The sequence below is a fragment of the Elephas maximus genome, chromosome 6 (genome assembly GCF_024166365.1).
Source record: "Elephas maximus indicus isolate mEleMax1 chromosome 6, mEleMax1 primary haplotype, whole genome shotgun sequence".
Taxonomy (NCBI): domain Eukaryota; kingdom Metazoa; phylum Chordata; class Mammalia; order Proboscidea; family Elephantidae; genus Elephas; species Elephas maximus.
In genome coordinates, this window is record NC_064824.1 from 126701259 (window position 1) to 126720573 (window position 19315).

Genomic DNA, 19315 nt, shown 5'->3' on the forward strand with positions numbered 1-19315 from the left:
ATATATATGTAAGGGGTTACATCAAACCAAAAAAACCAGAAACAAACCCATTGCTGTCAAGTTGATTCTGAATCATAACAACCCTATAGGACAGACAGGAACTGTTCCATAGGGTTTCCAAAGTGGCTGGTGGATTTGAATGGCCAACCTATTAGTTAGCAGCCATAGCGTTGGGCCACAAGTGGTTACACAGGTAGAATTTATATCCATATATATATATAGCAAGATATATGTCTGTATATACGTGTGCATATTTAGCTGTATCTGCAGGCATCCAGGGAACCCTCGTGGCACATTGTTTAAGCATTTGGATGCTAACCAAGAGATCTGCAGTTTGAATGCACCAGCTGCTCCTTGAAACTTTTTGAGGCAGTTATACTTTGTCCTATAAGGTTGAAGTGAGTTGGAATTGACTCAGTGACAATGGGTTTGGTTTTCTTGGTAATGCTAGGCATAGATAAAAATATGTTTGTGTGTTCTCCACGTAGATTAATACATATATTACAGAACATGGGGGCACAGCCGCATATACCTCCCATACATAGCCAAACACCTTGCAGGATTGATTTACTGGTTTGAATTTTAGGACTTTACTCTCCTGGGCCAACTCGATACATGAGCACAACATGGTTCATGAAGTTTATGGCCTACATCCCAGTATGGTAAATAGCTTCTGGGATATTAAAAGCTTGTGAGTGGCCATCTAAGATACAACTACTGGTCTCTATTTGTCTGGAGAAAAGAGAAAGATGACAGCTAAAATTAAAGGAGAAACTAGTCTACAGGATTAATTGCCTACACAAACCAGGGCCTCATCTCTCAGAGAACAGAATACTTAAATGGTGCCCAGCTACCACTGCTGACCATTCTGACCAGGGATGCAATAGATGTTTCCAAATAGAAGGGGAGAAAATTGTAGAAGAAATTTCTAATTCTTAAAAAAAATAAAAATAAAACAGGCCAGACTTACTAAAGTGGTGGATTAGAGGAACTTCTATGGTTATGAGGAACCAAACACTGGGGGCACTGCTTCCAGCATCACAGCACCATGCAAGCCCTCACAGTAGACAAACTGACAGACATGCAGGAGACTCCTCATATAGTTCCCCCTAATGTTAATATCCAATGATACGTTCACCAAACTAAGAAACCAATATTAACACATTAATAATACTAATAACTAAACTTCAATTGTATGGAGTAACTAAAGAGCTACTCAAATACTGAGATCAATAACATCTCACTAAATAGAAAATGGAAACCCTGGTGGTGTAGTGGTTAATTGCTACTGCTGCTAACCAAAGGATTTGCAGTTCAAATCCTCCAGGCACTCCTTGAAACTCTATAAGGCAGTTCTGTCCTGTCCTATAGGGTCGCTATGAGTTGGAATTGACTTGATGGCACTGGGTTTGATCTTGGTTTTGGTAAATAGAAAATAGATAAGTGGCACCTTTGGTGAAGTATAATACACAACACTGGGGAAGCCAGAACAGCTTAATCAACACAAGGTCATGGAAGCTCCATAGAGACATCGAAACTCCCTGAGGGACTGAGTTACTGGGCTGAGGGCTGAGGATCATGGTCTCAGGGATCTAACTCAATTAGCATAACATAATTTATATAAAAAAAAATTGTTCTAAATTCTATTTTGGTAAGTAGCATCTGGGGTCTTAAAAGCCTGTGAGCAGCCATCTAAGATACTCCACTGGTCTCATTCCATCTGGAGCAAAGGATAGTGAAGAAAATCAGTGGCACAAGGGAAAGATTAGTCCAAAGGACTAGTGGACCACAAGTACCACAGCCTCCACCAGACTGAGCCCAGCAGAACTTGGTGGTGCCCGGATACCACCAGGGATCACAATAGAGGATCCTGAACAGAGCGGGAGAAAAATGCAGAAGAAAGTTCTAACTCTCACACACATACACACACACACACGTACACACACACACATACACACACAAAGAGACTTACTAGTGTGACATAGACTGGAGAAACCTCAAGACTATGGCCCCTGGATACTCTTTTAACTCGGTACCTAAAATTAATCAAAACATTTATATTTGCATGTTATTAATAGCCTTTATTGAAAAGAATAAGTGTGGATGAAAGAAATTGTTCTGCAAAACATAGATTGTATAGCTTCCATCCCCATGGCAACCAACTGAATGTTTGCACCTGGTACTCCAGGGTAATTATTTCTTGTGTGCTGGATGATCTACTCCTTCTCAAGGTCACCAAGAAAGGAGGAACGAGATGGCCTTCTATGAAATCAGAACCAACTTAAATCCTACAGAGAGGGATTGCTCTAATTTCAGCCTTGCAGGACATTTTACATTTGAGCGATAAAGTGGGAGTCCAGATTTCAGGTTCTGTTGCTCTTATTTTTCAGAGAGATCTATTGTTTCAGCCATTTTTGTAGAATTCGGAAGATTTTTTCTCGTGCTTGAATTAGTTCAGCTGAATCAGTATCCTTTTGTTTGTATATATCTGCACAATGTACTGCACCTAAAAAGGAAAAGATAAATGTCAGAACACTTACATACCAAGCATCCAAGGACCAAGTGTCCTTAACCCCCAGCTACATGTTAGAACCGCTTTGAAACCTGCTCAAAGAAACCAATACCTGACCCCCATCCTTCAGAGGTTCTAATTTAATTAGTCTGGGGTGGGGATGGGTATCAGTAACTTTCAAAAGCTGGTTAAAAGGTGATTAAAATGTGCAGCCATAATTAAGAAAGAGAATTAGTTTACTCATATAATGGGCTTTGAATCCAAGGAGTAAGCTTTTTTGTAGATTAGTAAATATATGATATTTATTCAAGTGAGTTACTGTTGAAGTCTATGTAATCCTCTTGTGCTACAAATTAATGAATGTGTCTGGGAATGATTAAGGTAGTAGATTTAGAGAATAATGCTTTTAGTTTCCTTTTTGTTCAATTCAAATGTAATGTAACTTAAGTTCCACCTGAGGAAGTTACACTGTCTGAATCTCAGTGAGTCTCCTTTTAGAAACTTCTCCCAGCGGTCTACTGCAGTTGCAGTGTGCAGCTCCAAGAATCAGTTGTTCAATATTCAGACATTCTGCAAGCTGGCTGTTACACAGAAAGCTTGAAATTGGTCTTGATGGGAGTATTTACACCATGGAAATCAGCAGATACTAAAAAATCAGTGCTTTTTTTTTTTTTTTTTCCTTAAGAAGAATGGATTGATAAACATATAACATGTAAGTATAAGATGAAACAGACAAAATTTGATGGGGACTTAAATATTTGTCAAACCCTTACTTTTGCAGATGTGGAAACTACATCTCAGAGAGTTTAAGTGGCTTGTCAAGAAAATTGCTAAGGATTGGACCCAGATCACCAGAAGGTCTGTCACACGCTGAATTATGTAGCAAAAGCTGTCAAATGTGAGCTCAGGGTTTACAAATAAGCATCCAACCAAAACGAAAACATAACGAAATGGAACAAAATATTTGCCTTAGAGTCCAACTCATGGTGACCCCATATGTTTCAGAGTAGAACTGTGCTCCATAAGGTTTTCAATGGCATGATCTTTGGAAAGCAGATGACCAGGCCTTTCTTCTGAGGCACCACCAACCTTTCAGTTAGTAGTTAAACACGTAACCATGTGCACCATTCAGGGATTCCAAGCATCCATCCTTCAGGCATTATTTATTTTAGGGGCGAGATGTATTTGCTACTACCCAAATATTCCTTGCTGTCAAGTCGATTCCGATTAATTGTAATCCTTTTGGAAAGAGTAGAACTGCCCCATAGGGTTTCCAAGGCTGTAATCTTAAACAAACAGACAACCACATCTTTGCCTGCAGAGCGACTGGTGGGTTTGAATGTGAGACTTTTGGTTAGCAGCTGAGTGTTTAACCATTGCACCACCAGAACTGCTTGTTTTCTTTTAGGAAACTAAAATTATGTAATAACTATGGCACCTCCAGATAGTGGAGTACTATTCACCCATTGAAAAAACAATAAGAAAGACTTCTATGTACTCAGATGGAAAGATCTCCAGTGTATATTGGTAAGAGAAACAGGGAAGGTGTCGGATACCGTATATATTATGCTACCTTTTTTTTGCAAAGTGATAAGAATATATATGATTATATTTGCCAGAAGCAGAATCCCTGGTGGCATCATGGTTAAAGCACTTGGCTGCTAACCAAATGTGGGAAGTTTGAAACCACCAGCCATTCTGCTGGAAAATGATGTGCAGTCTGCTTCCATAAAGATTTTAGCCTTGAAAACATTTTGAAGAATTCCTACTCTGCCCTAAAGGTCAATATGAGTTGGAATCAAATTGTCAGCAGTGAGCTTATTTTTTTTTTCATTCTGATTTGAAAAAAAAAAAAAAACCAGAAAGATGAACAAGGAATTAATAGAGATGGCTCCCTAACAGTTTGGAGAGAAAACAGGGTAGGAAAGATAAGACTTCTGTCTGTAGAGAAATAAGCAAAGCCCATCACGACTGACAGATGGTTACAAACTATGGAGTTTCCTATAAACATACACAATTTCACCGAATTTCAAGTTAAGATGAGCTAACACCATGACTGTGATGAGATCAGGTAGAAATAAGACACACAGTAATCACATGTGAGCATAGACAAAAACAATGACATCCTGCAACCATAGGAGTCCTGGGTGATGCAAACTGTTAAGTACTGGGCTGCTAACTGAGAGATTGGCCGTTCAAATCCACCCAGAAATGCCTTGGAGGAAAGAAATGGCCATATATGTACAGAAGATCACAGCCGTTAAAAACCCTATGGCCCACAGCAGTACTCTGAAACACCCGGGGTCGACATGATTGGAAGCCAGAACTGGCTACTTTTATACAACAAAAGTAACAACCTATCCTTTTCTCCAGGCTGACATGTGTAGCTACTGCTGTCTTACCTTTACAACTGTATCCCCACTTTGTTCCTCCTCCCACCTAAATAAAAATTATGATTCTCGATCATTGAGTTGCCTTAACTGACTTAGAGCATTTAATTTTGACCAATAGTCAAATTTGAACATGACAAAATATGAAATGGTAGTTCTGATGCATACTGAAAGCATGAATATCCAAGAATACATAATGGAGTTCAAAAGAAAAAGTAGGTTATTATACCAACTTGATTTTATTATCTAACATAATGGGTCATAAAACTTAGTGTTTTCAATGAGCACAAAACACTAAGTGAATACAAGACCAATTAGAAATGGGATAATAAGAGATGTGAAAATGGAAGTGAAGTGGAAAAGGCATATTTATCTACAAAATTTGTTTCCGTATTTCAAATTCTCCTCTAGTTATAAATAAGTGGCTTTTTTTTTTTTTTTTTTTTTGCTAATGTGAAGAACCTGAAGGTAAGACTTTGAACTTCTTGCTGGGTTCTCTTAACTTTGTTTTTATAATTTTATAACTTTTCATTCAGCACATAATCTCTGAATATCAGCCGTAGAGTAGGCTCCATGGATTCAAAAATGAATAGGATCCAGTCACAGCGATCAGGGAGATTGACTCCTAGAGGGTGAATCCTAAACTTCCCCTTTGCTTTCTCAATTCTGTCTAGATATCTGTGACCCGGGAAAGCTTTCTGTGTAGTTACTTGATCAATATCTGTCTCACACGTATGATTAGTAGCTCGGGAGCAGTGACTCTGTGCACCCTTATCCCCCTAATGTCCAGCTCAGCATCTGACACAAGTAGACCTTCCATAAATACTTTTAAATGAATGAATTTGAGCACTCCGTCTTACTAAGTTCTGTGAAAAATAAGGATTTGCAATAGCTTTCTCAGGCTTTTGAGGTCTTTTTGAAGTCATAAGAACTTCTATCTCCAAAAAACTTGGAAGGTGGGTGGCACAATGTTTAAAGGACAAAACTTGCAGTGAGACTCCTTGGCTTTGAATACTGGTCCTACCACTTTTAACACTGGGAGTTTTAGCCTGGTTGTCTTAAGTTTTGTGTGAGTACTTTGGTGGTAACATCAGAAAGGTTGGAGGTTCAAACTCACCCAGAGTTGCCTCAGAAGAAAGGCCTGACTATCTCTCCGAAATAAATCAGTGATTTAAAAGTCTATGGAGCATAGTTCTACTCTGACACACTTGGGGTGATAAGGAGTTGGGATCAACTAGATGACAACAGCTTTATTATATTTATGGTCTATTTTCTCATCTGCAAAATGTGAAATGTGTTAACAATTACCCTTGATTGTAAGGAGGATATAATGAGATTACATATGTAAAGTGTGACCTGCAGCGTTCAATATGGTAGCCACCATGAGCTACATGAGGCTATCTTGTTGTTGTTACATGTCGCTGACAAAGTTTTGACTCATGGTGACTCTATGTACAACAGAAAGCAACACTGCCCCTTCCTGCCCCATCTTCACAACTGTTGTAATGTTTTAGCCTACTGTTGCAGACACTGTGTCAGTTCATCTTGCGAAGGGTCATCCTCTCTTTTGCTGACCCTCTACCAAGAATGATGTCCTTCTCTACAGACTGGTCCCTCCTGATAACATGTCCAAAGTATGTAAGACAAAGTCCCACCATATTCGCTCCTAATAAGAATTCTGGCTATACTTCTCCAAGACAGATTTGCTCATTCTTCTGGCACTCCAAGGTATATTCAACACTATTTGACAACAACGTAATTCAAAGGCAGGGATTCTTCTTAAGTCTTCCTTATTCATTGTCCAGCTTTCACATGTATAAGAGGCAATTTAAAACACCCTAGCTTGGATCAGACAAGCCTTAGTCCTTAAAAAGAAAGCTATGCTTTTTGACACTTTAGAGAGATTTTGCGGTAGATTTGCCCAATCCAATACACCATTTGATTTCTTGACTTCTACAACTTTGGATGGTGATAATGGATCAAAGCGTAGTGAAATTCTACACAACCTCTAACTTTACTCCACTTGTCAGGATGTTGCTTATTGGTCCAATTGTGAGTTTTATTTATGTTGAGGTATAGTCCATGCAGAAGGCTGTGGTCTTTGATCTTTATCAGTAAATGCTTCAAATTTTCTTCACTTTCAGCAAGCAAGGTTGTATCATCTACACATCGCAGTTTGTTAATGAGTCTTTCTCCAATCCTTATGCCCCATTCTTCATATAGTCCAAGTGTGGGTATAGATTACTTGAAATATGGCTCATCCAAATTGACATGTGCCTTAAGTAAGATACACCCTGGATTTTCAGTGCTTCATATAAAAAATGTAAAAATCATGTCACCTATCCTCTTACATTAATTATATATTGAAAAGAAAATATTTTGTATATATTGTGCTAAAAAAATATTCTCAAAGTTAACTTCATTTCTGTGTGTGTGTGTTTGTATTTACTTGAAAATTTTATATGTTCTTCAAATGTATAGTTCAAATTATGCTCTTATTAAATAGCACTGGAATAAACTAGCCCTGGTGGTACAGTGATTAAAGTGAACGGCTGTTAAACAAGTGGTCGGAGGTTTGAACTACTAGTGGCACCATGGATGAAAGATGTGACAGTCTGGTTCCATAAAGATTTACAGCTTTGAAAACTCTCTAGGGCAGTTTTACTCTGTCCCGTATGGTTGCTATAAGTCAGAATCGACTTGATAGCAATGGGTTTGTTTTGTTTTTGGTTTAGATAAAAATGAAATTAGGTTCATTCAAAAATAAGTAGGGTTAACAATTAATTCAGAAGTAGAATACAAAAGATTTGTGTTCATTTGGTAAAATAATTCTATGCGTAAGAAAGGTTGTTAGTGCCCTTGGTATACTGTGGTTGCCTATTCCAAGTTATTTAAGTATTCTCCCTCAGAGTTACGAATCAGTAAGCGATTTTTACATGTCAGGCTCTATAGTAAATATTTTATACTTACCATCTTATTGAATAATATAGCCCTATAATTTGTGAATCCACCACGTGTGAGTTGGTTTGTCATACTGTGGTGGCTTGCATGTTATTAAGACTCTGGAAGTTATGCCACAGATATTTATAATACTAGCAGGGTCACCCATGCAGGACAGGTTTCAATGGAGCTTCCAGAGTATGACAAGAATGAAAGGACTGATGATCTATTTCTAAAAAGTAGCCAATGAAATCTCTATGGATCACAATAGAGTTATTGTCTGATATAGTACTGGAAGATGAGTCCCCTAGATTGGAAGACAACACTACACTCAAGCATGCCAGTAATCATAATGCTTCTTTTGTACATGGCATTGTTATGAATTGGAGCCTAATCAATGGCAACTAGCCATAAAGTTTGTGATTAACTTATGTAATGTGTAATACATAACATATTTTATTTCAAGACCAACTTCATGATTTCCATTACGGCATTTTACATCACCTACTCTTGAATATGAAAGAAATGGCGTGAAAGCAAGTATGCAGGAATTGTATGTTCCCATGTCACAGCAATATTGAGTACCTTCTGCCTGGGTATATCCATGGGATTGTGCCTTAGATCTGAACGTTGTCTGATACGTCCTGGTGGGGAAAGGGCAAGGATACCATCAGAAAACTAGAAAACCTCCTGAAGTCTGATGTTCCTGGAAGCAACCCAGAAAAACACTGACCCTTTAAACCTTAAAGCTCCTGACCTGCTCTCATGAAATAAAAGTTTGCTTAAATCATGTTTCTTCTCATTTGTCTTCATTAAGGGATTGAAAATATTCTCCCAACTATCTCCTTGACATTTTAATTAATCTCTAAAAGAACTGCAATTTTCCATTAAGTTGTGATCTCATCCTTGATATCTATGCAGAGGTAAGAAAAGGGCAAGAGCCATCTATCAGTCTTGTCCCTGTTGGGATCACATTTATGCTGTGTCCTCTTTACAATAAGAAGAACAGGCATGAGACTGTCTTGTTACTGAATTTGTAGTCACCAAGCCAAAAGGAGCAAAACAATTAGGAACTTTGGATAAGGCATTACCCTCCCCACCAAGAATTTATGTTAGAATCTCATCTCTGGGAGATACCATAGCGATAGTACTTTCTGTTTTCATTACAAAAGCAAAATGACCTCGTCCACCTTCTTATAAGATAGACTTTCGGGCACAAATTGACTACTAGCTTCATACACACTATCACATACACTCATGCATACACACACAATGTGAATGAGAGAAATTTCGGATTAGCTGGAGAGAGAATAGATGAAGGATACTGTTTAGATGTCTTTTGAATTATTCCAGGAGAAGATACAGAGAAGTTTAAGATCCAGGTAGCAGGAATTTGACAGTGTTTCTGATTTGGGTTGGATAATTGTAAGAATGGTAACTCCAACCCAGCAATTTTCTCAAATTCCTGCCACTAAGACTATAAACCTACTGTGTTTTCCCTCATACTTAAGCTATTTGCTCCATTTACAGCAGAGCCACCTTTGAAGGTAGGTCCTCCAAGTCTTGCCGAGCCCTTTCCTTTCTTGACTTCCCTTTAGTGTGACATCTTTCTCCTTAATCCTATTCCATTCAACAGCAGCTATTTTTTTTTCTCTTCCACTTCTCACAGTCAAGGTGTTTAAGCTTGCTGTTTGTTTCTTCACCTCCTCTATTTCAATGTGCTTTATCCTTACTTCTACTGACTCATCCAGAATAACACTCAATGAGAGAGGTCAAGGCCACTAAATCCAATGACATTTTTAATCATTCTCATATTAAATTTTGAGGTCGTTTAAGTTGAAAATCAAGGTGAAGTCTTCGCTAAATGTCACATTAGCATAATAAACAGTGAATTTTAATTTGCAGTGAAAATACATATTTTATCCAATACTATATAGAGATTATTGGGATTATGTTAAAACTAATTTCAGTAACTTCGGCTGGTAAAATGGGTCGCATTGAAAATGGTGTGATCCTAGTAACGTTACTAATCTTAGAACCAAAGCTGTTGTGCTTGTGAACATTGATTTATCTAGTGTTCAGAGCCCTTAGACAAAACAACTTGTTTTAATGAGCAATTACATTCACAAAAGAAAATGATCTCATGTCACTTGATTATATGAAACCACATACACTTCTTATATAACAAAAAAAAGAAAAAGGAGAATAGTACTCAAATGGTTAATTTTATAGGCACATTAGATGTCCATGCTACTTAGCACTTTTTAATGTGTTCTATTTGGATGCCAGCCAGAAGTCGAAATACTAAAACCTAGTGAAGACTAAATGACCTACTTATTACCTGCTTAGAATAATTGTTTTTGTCACTAACAACATCAAAAGCAATTTATTAAGTTTATTGATAGCTGTAATCAAGGCTCTCCCAAACTCATGGAAACCCCATACACAACAGAACTAAATGCTTCCTGGTCTTGAGCTATTCCTGTGATTGGTTGCAGAGCAAACCATTGTGATCTCTAGGGCATTCATTGGCTGATTTCTATAAGGAGATCATTTTAATCTGGAAGCTCCATTGAAACATGTACATCATGATACACACAAGCCTCTAATGACAGACTGGAAGTAGCTGTTCATAAAGTGTATTGTCAGGGAATCCAAACCTGTTTTCCCACAATAAAGGCAAGAATTCAACCACTGAACCACTTTAGCCTCCTTCATTTATTATGACATGCTGACATATTTCATCCTATTTAGAGGTCTTTGACTATTCACATTGTGTTACCTTTAATGAAGACAGCAGGCAAATCTTTACTGATATCCTTTGTAATTCCCAGAGGGTGCCAAGGATCAAAGGAACCATTGGGAAAGATGATTTTGCTTCCCGTCACATTGAAGCCACCATAGTACGCATTGGTGGACATAACACCCGTGTTCAGTGAATCATTATTGAATTTAGGGCCAAATAAATCAGAACATTGTTGAACAAAATAACTGCAAAGAAAATGAGACAAAATTTTAGGTGCTGGAGATCAGGGTTGAGGAATGTAGGAAAGCCATCTATGGGAAGAGCGTAGTGTTATTTATTTAGTTGTTTTGTTTTCCCCTGAGAATCTGAGTTACTTAAAATAGCTAAAGAAGGAAATGTATCTATTCATCTAGCTAGCTGTCTAGCTATCTGTCCGAGTCCAGCCTTTCCTTCTATGAGGTCATTGATTTCGTAAATACAGAGGAATGTGGCCAACAAAGTACTTGTTATCGGACCCTTGGTCAACTCAATATACCATCTTAGGGAGGAGACTATAGAAACCACAGGCTGCTGTTTTCCGGACTCCACCCTGGGCTTCAAAACAAAAAAGCAGAAAACCCTGTTCTTTGCCTTCCCAAGTCCATACTTGAACTTGGATTAGTAACCGCTGTGGAAGGAAGAAACTGAATGCATAGCCTGCCAGCCTGATAAAGAAAAGACTACAGATGCAGTGAAAGTGAGAGACTACCTCCAAAGGAGAGAGGCAGGCCCCAGAGCTACTGGAACCCACCCAGTTCTAGCTGTTCTAGCCTGAGGGTTTAGAACATCAAAGAGAGACTAAAGAAAGGAACCAATGAAAAGGAAGATATCTCCTCCTGTGTCCTAGGATCCTAGGATCAAAAGTGATATGCAAGAGAACAAAGGGCTGAAAATGTAGTTGGCCTTCTCTCTGCACTGGTGGAATAGACACCAAAAGAAATGAGGCTACAGTACGTGTTTACCCCAATGCAGGTAACTTTACCATAGACATCACTCTTAAAAATTCTGGTTCATTTAATGCACTTGACATAGACTAAGTCCTAGCTCCTTTCCTCATTAGGGAATTTGAGCCTTGGACTTTGATAAGAGAAAATATAGGCTTCGTGTCAGGAATCATATCTTGCTCTACAAACCCAGTAAATATAAACAAAAGATCACAAAATAATGAAAATAAAGTTTACTAAGGCTTATCTGTCTTTCTTCATACAACTAGCAAACCTTCACTAACCAAAATTCAAAAGAGATGGAGAACTTGCTTTCCTTAGTTGTAACTTTGCTTTCACCCATATCCTTTAACTGGAATTTTCAATAAACACAAAAAGTACATTCTTGGTTAAAAAGTATTAGATAAAATGACCTTCCAATGCCAGCAAGTGAGACTGAAGCTACTAGTTTGTTATTCTTATTCATTGTATAAAACCTATAGAGTGTTTCGTGGCAGCTACTAGTTAAGTAAGATTTGGAAATCTGAGATTTGGTTCTACATATCTTATTGGAATTATTTTTGGTTTCTCCAACTTTCATTCAAAATATTTCTACCTTGTTTTATCAACCCTAAATTAGCCTATTTGATCAATTTAAGTGTGGGAAAAAAAAAAGAAAAGAAAAAAACCTGCAATCATGGTTTCTGGTAACAAACAGAAGTCAAAACAGAATCTTTACCTGAGAGGCAACCCAGTGAAGGGCTGGTTCTTCGAATCCGTGGTGAAAAAGAAGCCAAATTCAGTGCAAGACTGGTAGAAGTATTGCCTGACTAGAAAGCAAAAGATCAGTTGATTTAAACAGAAATGATAGTTTTGTCAATTACCAAATAAAAAGCTTAAAAGATTTCAGTACGCAAATTTACATGGTGCTTGTGACATTCTAAAACACATTTGATCTCATCATTATTAATATTCTTAGTCATATCCAACATTACCAAAGCAAGACCTGAAACTATGTCCAGTGAGAAAAAGATTCTGGCAAGGTCCCCACATGCTTCTGAAGTAATCCTATCTTTTTTCCTCAGAACCTTCTTTATGAGCACCTCGATTCTGTGCTTCTTTCCACCCTGGATTTCCAGCTTCTACTGGAACACACTCCATTCTATCTGGATCTGCCTCTAGTTAACTCCCCTTCAGTATGTCACAGTCTTTTCTCCAGGAAGTTTCTTGATGGAAGGGTGCACACTCAAAGCCCCTGTGCCTCAGCATCTCCACCTCTTCAGTCATGCTATGACTACAACTTCTCCCCAAGAGGTCACCAACATTGGTGGGATGATATAGATCTACTCATCAATTTGTGGATAATAACTGAGATGTTCAGTTCATTTACAGACTAGCAGCTGTGTCAAGGATTCACAGGTATTTGATCAATTTACTTCAAAATATTCAGAACTATTCATACTACAAATAGCTTGATGTTGTAGTTATATTGGATGTCAAACAGGCTAATGATAGAGAGAGGGTCCCTGGGTGGTGCAAACAATTTTTACTCGACTACTAACTTACAGGTTGGCAATTTGAACCCACCCAGCACTGCTATGCAAGAAAGACTTGGTGATCTGGTCCTATAAAGATTACAGCCAAGAAAACCTATGGTACATTTCTGTTCTGTAACACTTGGGGTTGCCATGAATTGAAATTGACTGGATGGCAACAGATTAGGTCATTTCAGAGTGCAACCACATTTGGAGAACTACTCTATATAGAATTTGAAGTGGTGTGAAGTATTTTGTTGGGACCAGTGATGTTAGATTAGTGTTGAAAAGTACTAAGGGTCACCTTTCTGTGTTCTGCTTCTTGCAATCCTAAGTATTTAGAATTTCTAAATCTTTTACTAAAGTGTCTTATCTTTGTATGTCCAGCTCCTCGACTCATTCACGTTCTGATCCCATCCTTGAGGAAACTCTTTAGCTCTGGTTATTTTGTCACTTTCCATTTTCACTAGATAACTCTTTACCTTTTGTAGGATTGTGGTGGTTGATGGAAGAGTTCAAGAGGGTTTGCAATTTCTGTCTGTAATTTGCAGCAAAGCAAGGCGAATATTTATGCTTGAATATTAAATGTATAATTCTAACATATCTATAGTATGGTGAACCCAGTGAGGTGTTAGCCATAATGTCACAAAGTTCATCCATGGTGAATGAAAGCTGTTCTCCCTGCAAAAATCAAGATTCCAATTATCCTTAAGACAGTGTACTTGGGATGGCTTTCAGCTCCAAATGGAATTGAGCTACAAAATTATTTTCGTGCTTTAAGTGGCTGCTTTCAATTTAAATGAGTTACATATGGTCTTTGGTGACTTGACCTAGCTAAATCTATTGCACCAATACCACTTGGTTTGTATAATGTACTGTAAGTAAGATGCTAATATTGGATAAAGGTGAAGAAAGGAATATGAGACTTGTCAGTATACTTTTTGTAATTCCTTGTGAGTCCATAATTAGTTCAAAATAAAAAGGTATAAAAAAATCAATGCAAGTCATGAACTGATTTATCCCCTTTTTCTACCAGATTTCTGTCCTTACTTACTCTTTTTGGCAGTTAACATGGCTAGGTTGGAACAGGGTTACCTGGGGGTGAGGCTACCTTGGTTATGTACCTCAGTATTTGGACATGTCCCTTAATCCCTGGCATCCCTCAAAAATAAACTTTCCCTAACCTCCCAAAAAAGTTGTGATTTTTTCTAGATATATCAAAATTCACAAGTTTTCATTTCAAAATTTGTCTTACTCCATGACCCAGTGGATCAAAAGAGTTAGAAATGTTATCATCTTCATATTCTCATGTTCTTTTAAATTTCCTGCTTCTGATAGTTATTCAAAGTATTGAAATTCACCATGTCTCTTTCTTCAGTCCACACAAGACATAATTTCATTTTTTTCTATTTGCTTATAGTTCTTACTATCAAATAGGTCAGACTCAGAGTAATCCTACTTAATGGGACAGCTTTCCGAAATTTTGGAAATGAAATATTTTATTGAAATAGTAGTATTTTGTCCTACAGTGTATTCATTCTTCCATTTTTTAAAGAATTTCCAAGTGTATTTAGAATAAAAGATGATTAAGATGAGGAAGTTGTAGCATATTATAATTCCATACCTGACATGTATCACCATTTAGTTTGATTCTCAGAATGGAAGCTTGTATGTATTGTTTGAATTTCTAAAAATATACCCACACCATGTGTGTCTTTCTCTACAATGAATTTATGACACCAAAAAAAAAAAAAAATTTTTTTTTTTAGACAACTAGTGAATACCTACGTGAGCTTTTCTTTCTTTCTCCATATGTTCTCCCCCCTTTCTTCTTCACTTTTTTACCTTATGGTTCTTTTCATTCCTATTATGCTGAACAGCAACCTCAACAGGAAAAATCAAACGTTCTAGAAAATAGGCTTTGTCCATTGCTGAGTAAGTTTTAGCAGGTTTACATAACCTAGGGGAAAGAAAACAGAAAAACAGAAGTGAAGTTCCATTTCACTTCAGCACCAAAACTCAAATGTAGAAAATAATCCAAAATGAATTAATACTAGATTTCTTCAGACCATTTATACTGTGGAAGGAGAAATATAGTTCTTACTTTCAGTTTTCAAAATATGTCTATGAAAATAATTCCATCCAACATTTATGTAACACTACTGTTATCAGAATGCTTTCATTTAAATCAATGCATTGGATCACAAAAACCCTGAGAGCATTCTGAGACAGTGGTTATTGTTGAAAATCTAAGATTGAAGAAGACCCATTTTTTTTTAATTTTATTTTGCTTTAAGTGAAAGTTTACAAATCAAGACACTCTCATACAAAAATTTACATACACCTTGCCATACACTCATAATTGCTATCTCTCAATGACACAGCACAGTTCTTCCCTTCACTCTCTCTACTCATGTCCATTCGGGTAGCTTCTGGCCCCCTCCGCCCTCTTATCCCCCCTCCGGACAGGAGATGCCAACATAGTCTCATGAGTCCACTTGATCCAAGAAGCTCGTTCTTCACTATTTTCATTTTCCATTCCCTATTCCAGTCCAATCCCTGTCTGAAGAATTGACTTTGGGAATGGTTCCTGTCCTGGGCTAACAGAAAGTGAGGGGATCATGGTTTCTGGGGTTCCTCCAGCCCCAGTCTGACCATTAAATCTGGTCTTTTTATGAGTATTTGGGGTCTGCATCCCACTGCTCTCCTGCTCCCTCAGGTTTCTCTGTTGAGTTCCCTGTCAGGGCAGTCATTTGTTGTGGCCAGACACCATCTAGTTCTTCTGGTCTCAGGTTGATGTAGTCTCTGGTTTATGTGGTCCTTTCTGTCTCTTAGGCTCATAATTACCTTGTGTCTTCGGTGTTCTTCATTCTTCCCGGCTCCAGGTGAGTTGAGACCAATCTGTGCATCTTAGATGGCCGCTTGCTAGTGTTTAAGACCCCAGACGCCACTCTCCAAAGTGGGATACAGAATGTTTTCTTAATAGATTTTATTATGCCAATTGACTTAGATGTCCCCTGAAACCATGGCAGAAGACTCATTTTTTAAGGAATATGTCTCTATAATATATAATAATTTGAGATTAAAATGATATTTCATGCTCTCCCCAATCACACTGACTAACAATATACATATATTGATCCCATTTCTACACTACACACACAGTACATATTAACGGGTAATTAACTGAAATAGAGATGCAGAGGAATTCTAAGGTTATAGGGAAAACTCACAAGGATTATCCATTTTGCCTCTGACACTTTATTCTGTCTAACCCAATCATACATCTCAAGCCTGCTAACCCATTACACCCTGGACCTAGTCCTTTGAACTCTTCTTTGTTTGTCTGAGAACATATGGCTTCATAGCACTGGCCTCCATCACATCTCTAATCCAAAGACGTTCTGTTTACAAGTAAACTATTGCACTTGAACCTTGGCCTTTCCCTGCGGCTATTACCACGGCACAGAGTTCTGAAGGAATTCTTCCCCCAGCTCCGGCCTTTTGAAAAGAGCCATATGTCTAAGTCCATCTCTTCTGTTAGTAATAGCAGGAGACATATTGCCCAACAGTGTGGGTATATTTTGAAGGAAGAAGAAAGGTCTAGGTGTCAGAATCCTAGTAAACATACAGTGAGGACTGGAAGCTCCTACTTGTGCATAAGGGATGACCAAAGCTTGATGACTTATTTTTTATGTCAAAGAAATTTATGTCAAAGAAGAATGAACAGGAGGAGGCGGCTGCCTGATGTGGGTCTTGTACATCCAGATTCAGTACAAATGAATTTCAATCTAAGAATTAAAGTGAGATTTGTAGTTCTCCATGAGCAAAGGGAAGGGGAAGACAACACTCATAATGTGTCACTCATCTCACAAAAGCAGGCCTGTGGCACAATGTTCAAGATCAGGACTGCTAACTGAAAAATTCAAAGGCTCAAACTCACGCTGCTCTTCATAAGAAAATCCCCGGCAATTTGTTCTCTTAAAGATTGCATCCCAGCAAAAGAGAATGAAGAACACCAAACACACAAGGAATATATTAGCCCAAGAGACAGAAAGGACCACATAAACCAGAGACTCCATCAGCCTGAGACCAAATAACTAGATGGTGCCCGGCTACCACAAATTACCAACCTGACAGGGAACACAACATATGGTCCCTGAGGGAGCAGGAGAAAACTAGGGTGCAGAACTCAAATTCTATTAAAAAGACCAGACTTTATGTTCTGACTAGGACTGGAGGAACCCTAGAAGATATGGCCCCCAGACTCTCTAAGCCCAGAATTAAAACCATTCCCTAAGACAACTCTTCAGACAAAGATTAGACTTGACTATAACACAAAAAATGATACTCATGAAGAGCCTGCTTCTTAGCTCAAGTAGATACATGATACTAAATGGGCAGCTCCTGTCCAGAGGTGAGATGAGAAGGCAGAAAGTGATAGGAGCTGGTTGAATGAACATGTAAAATCTGGGGTGAAAAGGACGAGTGTGCTGTCACATTATAGGGAGAGCAACTAGGGTCACGTAACAATGTGTGTATACATTTTTGTATAAGAAACTTACTTGAGCTGTAAACTTTCACTTAAAGGACATTATTAATTAAAACAAAAAAATTGCATCCCAGGAAACCCTAAAGGACAGTGCTCTCTGTCCTATAGGATTACCATAATTAGGAACTGATTTGATAGCACACAAAGACAACAATCTCCCAAATAGAAGAAACCTGGAAAAGGAGTGGGTTCTTCCTTTTTAAATAAAGCATTTTGAGGGAGGGATGAGAGGTCATGCATCCTAAGATGATAACCTTCCCAAGTAGCAGAAATCCTCAGAGACTATATGTCTCCTGATGAGAATTCTATTACTTTGGGACCACTGACAGACCCAGGATAGATGATTAGTTTGTCCATAGTCTGTTCCCCCACCTTCTGAAAGTCTCCCCAGCAAACATACAGAATTGTGCCAAAGATCAAGACACATTAATGGAAAAAAAAAAAGAGAAAAACTTCCCTCTCATCTTCTGTCGGACAAGCCAAACACCAGTTCACAAATTATCACCAAGTATTGTAGTAAGGAAATCACAACTGTGAAACGTTCATGGGTTATAAATCTGAACTCCCATCAGAACTATCACATTTTCCCAGGAAAATGAGTCTACTCACTCACGTAGAAGTTTATATAGTTTCAGGATTCCAGGAAAGTAGTTTTGGAATTTTTGTATAACTAAATTGCCTTGAAAAAGGTTAAAATTCAGTAGAAAAACAGGAAATCCTTAGGGTGAAATTTAGAATAGTTAAAAAAAAATGGGTTAATTGAAAGCAAAATAGGAATTAAAAAATGAAAGCCAAGTATAATAGATTTAGTAAAATAGCAAAATCACATTGGGCCCCACTTTAAATGGAAAAGTAACCATGGAAAGTTAAATGGTACTTGAAGAAGAAATAGAAAGACTCCAAAGGGTCAGGTGGGGATTGAGGCATAAAGCTACCCTTTATGAAATAAATACAGAATGAATATGAAGAAGCTGCATTGACTATGAAAACAACCAAAATACAAACTAAAATTGCAAGAAGAAACTTAGTCACTACCCAAGACGGCACATGTAGATAACAGGTAATACTGATAAAATCAGAAAAATAAAACCAGAAATAAGATGCAAATTGCAGGACAAAGCCATGTAATAAGTTATTCAAATACAGGAAGAATTATAGACAAATTGTCGGGATAAATGGCAAGAAAAATCCCATAAAAACTAACAACTGAATGAGGATAGAGATTTAAAATTTCCTAGCAGTCAATTTTAACAATAATGATTATATTGCTAACATATCATTATAACACACAATGTTCAATGGCCTGATCATGAAATTTCATATTCATTCCTTCATTCATTGGTTCAACAGTAATTGTCTACTATTTTAGTGGGCATCTTAAATTGTCAATCCACATAAAGTACTTCGTAAATACTGTCTGTTAATTTTTTGATTGTTGTCAGAGATTTCTGCTTATACAGCATCCGGTCTCCCAGTACTGGTAAAAGAATCCCTTTTTTATCTTTGGAAATCATTCACATTCTACTTTTAACCCATGTGGGTCAGGAGGGACTTAAATCTACTCTTAGTTTCTGGAATGTCTCCTGACCATGACTAAGGCAGTCAGGACACCATGCTTCTAAGCTAAGGTGGTGGATTCATGGGTTAGCCCCTGTCTAAATAAGATCTAAAAATTGGG

The 19315-nt window shown here is 37.8% G+C and overlaps 1 long non-coding RNA gene across 1 annotated transcript; it reads right to left on the minus strand.

Annotated features, from left to right (window-relative positions):
- Positions 1-2456: 2456 nt before the first annotated feature.
- LOC126078471 (uncharacterized) lies at positions 2457-10648 on the minus strand. Its single transcript, XR_007518047.1, has 3 exons — positions 10625-10648; positions 8428-8486; positions 2457-2506 (listed from the first exon to the last, which is right to left on the minus strand). It is a non-coding gene; the product is annotated as an uncharacterized LOC126078471 (long non-coding RNA).
- Positions 10649-19315: the final 8667 nt, after the last annotated feature.